Below are 5,017 nucleotides of genomic sequence, written 5' to 3' on the forward strand. Positions count from 1 at the left end.
TTTATTTATTGTTCATTAGTTTTTACAAATTTATAAATTATATAATATGTTTTGATGATGAAGGTTATTTTGACCCAATTAACCTTGATGACATATATGATGAAGAGGATCCAATACTGTCATGGTTGATAGAGAAATAACATACATCAAGGGTGTTAGATGAGTCAAGTGATCCACCAAGACCTTATGCCTTTATTGCTAGTCAAATGGGGGTAAATGTTGATTAGTGGGTCAAAGAACAAGAGAAACAAGAAAAAAATACAACTACTAATAGTGATGATGATGATGATGATGATGATGATGATGGTGCTGGTGGTGCTGGTAATGGAGATGATAACATTGGAAACAATCAAGGTGTTAATTCTAGAGGTGATCAACATCAATGTAATCAAAGTGGTGAATATCTTAAATATATACCACCAATATATGACTCAATACCTTTTAGTGAAGAACAAAATCGTCCTGAGCATAGGGATTCACAATTAATGGGCAATTATGGTTATGAAAGACAAAATGAGTGGAATCAAACCTATAGTAACCCTGAGAATGAAATAATGTAAGGCATGGGTAGCATGAATTTGATATCATCTCTAGATTATGGATATGGCATGGGTTAGATCAATCTACTCCTAAATCTAATTTATCTACTACGAGTTTTTGGCTTTTTAGTAGAGGATATGATGATAGACAAACTGATTATTTATTTTCATACAACATACAGAGTATACAACAATGCGATTCACATGATTATGGATCAAATTATCAGTCTCAAACTCATTATCAACAATGCACTTGAGAGCAATATGAAATTTTAGACAAATATATGTGAATTCTTACTCCACTAAGATGACTTGGAATGAATATTGTTACGTCAAAGATCAGTTTAATGTTGATATAAGTAACTTTCAACCTATACGTAACTCCCTATGGTATTGATGGCCGTCACTTCTGATTTTGGGTACGATAATAAATTGTCAAGTAATGACAAATTTTATAATTTTTTATGATTTTTGTTTATTTATTAAGTATCTAATTTCAATAATATTTTATTTAGATTGATAATAAACTCCATCACTTTGTTACCATTCACCAGTTTAATGAAGCCATGAATATAATGAAAGTAATCAAGGTATGTTCTAATTTCTAACTTCATCATATTGGGGTTTACATGTTCAATTTATAAATTATAATAGATTGAAATTTTGAAGTTAGAACTTGGAAGATTGGAAACGAATTAAGTGCTTTACTAGATAATATGTTTTTATTCCCGTATCTTAATTTTTCGTCCGTATCCATGCATATCCAAAGTATATTACGATATATCTCTTAAATTTGCCTTTCCGATACGCATAGCGTTTCCGATACTTTAAACATTAGATCTCCCTAATCATTTTTATGTTTATCGGTTTTCTTGTTATTGCTTTTTCTGTTGATTCCATTGTTTCAATATCGATTTAATCTAAAGTGAATGAGTGGCTTCGGGTAAATCAAACTTTCCGACTAAGGGATGAGTTACAGAAGTTGAAAAAGATTAAAGCTCGGCAATCAATAAGCTTGTTATCAAGACAATTCAGGAATTTCTATGAGAATAAAATTTCTTTCATTTCTATGAGAATAAAAAAAATGAATTTTTTGTATTGGTTTTATGTGGAGAAGACAATGAACTAGAAACCATTTCAGTAGTTAAGCTGAACATTGTAAAGTATAAAAATGGTAAGATGATTTCATAAATTAAAGAAAAGGGTAAAATGAGTCTTTGTCTAAGGTTAAGTTTAGAGGGTCTTTATTGCAAATTGAAAGTATAGGGATCCTTTGTCACTGACCCTATAGCACCAGTGGAATTACTTTATAATTTACCCTAAAAACAACTAATAAATGGGGGATTGTCGTTTATCATTTCGAAGACATCCACCTCTCACCCAAACATCTCGCAAGTATGCTGTTTAAAGACGCAGAATCCAGATAAGGTGCTACAAATGGTGACGAGTTGGGGGAATCGTCATTTTTCTGCTTCTTACTTACAATGGCAATTATCTTGATGTTGAAGGCATTTACATTATTCTCGTTTTTTGCACACACACGACAAAAAAACACCTTCAATCAAACCGCAGTTCAATAATTCAAGTTAGGGGTGTCAATGGACCGATTTTGGGTTGGACTCTATCTGATGATGGCAGATTTGGCCCTCCAGCGAAATTGCGACACGTGGCACCTCGTGGCAACTAAGCAAGCCCCCAGGCAACAACTTACCAAGTTGGTCCCCCCCCCCGGGCACCGGTCTGGCTGGCTTGGCGTGACCTGGCGCGACCTGGCGCGGTGCAATGTAATCGCATGTTCCCATTCTTGGGGAATTTTCTTCATAGTCATGGCCCAGCCAACGGTGATTAGAGCACAAGGGCAAGCCACGACACTCCTTAACAACAACCTCAGCTAGCCGAGCTATGTGTGGATGACTCTTCAGGATCTCCTCTCCCACCCCTATAAATAGATTCCATGCACCAAAAGGCAAACATTCAACTGTGAAATTTTTCTTGGCCTTCATGAGTCACATACTCTTTCAGATCTAGTTGTAAATATCAGCTTCGATGACTTGCCTACTAATTCTGTGGGGTCTATTTGGTTCATAGTTGGAATCGGAATCAGAATGGTCCATTCTCATAATCTGTTTGGTTCAGACAGGAATAGGAATGGGAATTAAAATCAATAGGAATGAGATTTCATTCCCAAAGGAGGGATAGGGAATGGCCATTCCCTCAAATGGGGGAGTGTCATTCCAGCAGGAATGGAAATGGGATTCCGATTCCGTCCAACCAAACAATTAGAATCGGAATAGCCCATTGCAATTCCAATTCCAAACCCTTATTCCTGCAAACCAAACAAGGCCTATATATTGGATTGAGCCAGTATCTAGTCCATTGATAGAAGATGAAAACAGGTGTCAATGAACCAGGTTTAAATTGAAACCAATCTAAATTAACAGGAATTTGAATAAATTGGCTAGTGTCTAGACCGGTCTAAAATGGTCCAAAATAATCATTGGATTTGATTGGACCAGGTCCATTTATAATAGACTTACATTGGACTGAACCGGATTGGACGAGGTCCATTTTTTTCATGAGCCAAGAGGCACAATGAAAAAAACTTCTATACTATGGGAAAACAGGGAAAAAAATTCAATTTATTTGCTGAGTTTGAAGGTAGGGTGGATGGTCAGATGGTGAATGACTGCCCCCCCTCCTATAAATCGCATCTGCCCGTAAATTTAACATCAATTCACGGTCAAATTCATCCCCATGTACGGTGGGGCTATAAAATTCTGAAAAACTCTGAATTGGACTAAGGGCTATATTTGTGGGTTATCTTGCAAACGATAGGGTTAGGGTAGGAATAGTTAAGCATCTTAACGTATATTAGATATAGGTGCAACGAGTGGGTAGAAGAATTTTGGGACCGATGAATCTAGTTCAGAATTCCTTTTCTTTAGTTCCACCGTACAGGAATGAATCCTGACCGTAGATTGATGTCAAATTCATGAGTAAAATGATTTATAGGGGCTACTACTAAACTATGGGGATTATAATTTAGAATCCTGACCGTGGATTGAATCAGTCTTGCCTACACACTCAGAACGTGATGCGAATTAAGAAATCCAGAGCCCTGTTGGGATTGGTGAATGGTGAAGCAAATGTAAGTTAAGTTAAAGTTAAGCCCTACTCTGTTACAAAGGCAAAGGCAAGCAGCCAAGCATCTACAACCGATCTGTTTGTAACCGAGCGCCAGAGCATGATCCTATAAAATTAAATACAGCCAGATTTTTTTTTCAACTTCAAAACAATGTGTGGGTGATCCCAGAGTTGAGAAAGAAAGTAAAACTGTAAAAGCATACCCAGAGTGCTTCCGAGTTCCGACTACTTACCCTCCCACTGCGACCGCCGGAACCAGCTATGTAGGAGACACAACGGAGAGGGAAGAACACAGGGAGAGCTTAGGTATGGGTGGGATCGGAAAGAGAGAGGAGATTTCTAAAAAATCCTGACGTTCTCTTTCCCACCCATCCATACCCAAACTATCCCTAGCTTCAGCTCCCTTTCCGCCGTCCCCCTTTGTCTACTCTTTCCTCCCACTCGCTGCTTTGGGGTTTCACTGCACTTTTGATTTTGGCACTCCCCTTATGCCTGCTTTAAATAGGCTAGCAGAGTTGCTTTGCACCGTCCAATTTGATTCTTGGTTTAAGAAATAAGATTTTTGATGGTTAAGATATTCAAGTCAAATGGCGTAGCATAAACCCTTCAACACGCCATTGCGTATTGGCCAATATATTGTCATCCTCTCTCTCTCTCTCTCTCTCACCCCGTATTATTTTCACTATTTATTAGTGATAAAGACCTCTCTCTCTCTCTTACCTTTAGCCATTAGACAAATACCCTCTCCATCAACTGTCAATTAATTTCGAAAAAGATTCTTATATAATTGTTTAAAGCTTTTTAAATATTCAAATTACCTTTTTCTAATTTATTTTATCATTTTTTTAATTTATGAAATTATCTTACTTTATAGTGTTCATTGTCTTGAGTTCAGGTATGTGTCCCACAACGTCTCACAGTACATCCCTGCCATGTAATGGGTATACCTCCCGATGATATCATCATTTCTGGTATATTATCGGGAGATATTCTCAATACACGGCAGGAATAATCTGTGGGATGTTGTGGGGCACAGATGTGAACTCCATTGTCTTCTCCAATGGAGAAGATTCATTTACAGAAAGAGAGAGAAGAGATCAGCATGTCAACATGAACCAGAAAATCAGAATATGTTGTTTTTTCGGTCGCTTTGTTGAAGCAACATATCTCCGTTTGGGTTAGTTAGGGTTTAAAAAAATGACAAAAAAAAAGAAAATAGAGAAAGTTTAGTAGGGTACTTTGATAATTTAACACCTTAACCGAGGGGGTATTTATCATAATGTAAAAGTTCAAGGGGAGGGGGTCTTTATCGCAAATTGAAGTGTACAGGGGGG

The 5,017-nt window shown here is 37.2% G+C and overlaps 1 long non-coding RNA gene across 1 annotated transcript; it reads right to left on the bottom strand.

Annotated features, from left to right (window-relative positions):
* Nucleotides 1-1,968: 1,968 nt before the first annotated feature.
* LOC148792072 (uncharacterized) lies at nt 1,969-4,203 on the bottom strand. The gene is made up of 2 exons (XR_016085422.1): nt 3,917-4,203; nt 1,969-3,789 (listed from the first exon to the last, which is right to left on the bottom strand). It is a non-coding gene; the product is annotated as an uncharacterized LOC148792072 (long non-coding RNA).
* Between the last annotated feature and the right edge of the window lie 814 nt (nt 4,204-5,017).

Source organism: Nelumbo nucifera, chromosome 4 (assembly GCF_055504915.1).
Source record: "Nelumbo nucifera cultivar China Antique chromosome 4, China Antique-T2T, whole genome shotgun sequence".
Taxonomy (NCBI): Eukaryota; Viridiplantae; Streptophyta; class Magnoliopsida; order Proteales; family Nelumbonaceae; genus Nelumbo; species Nelumbo nucifera.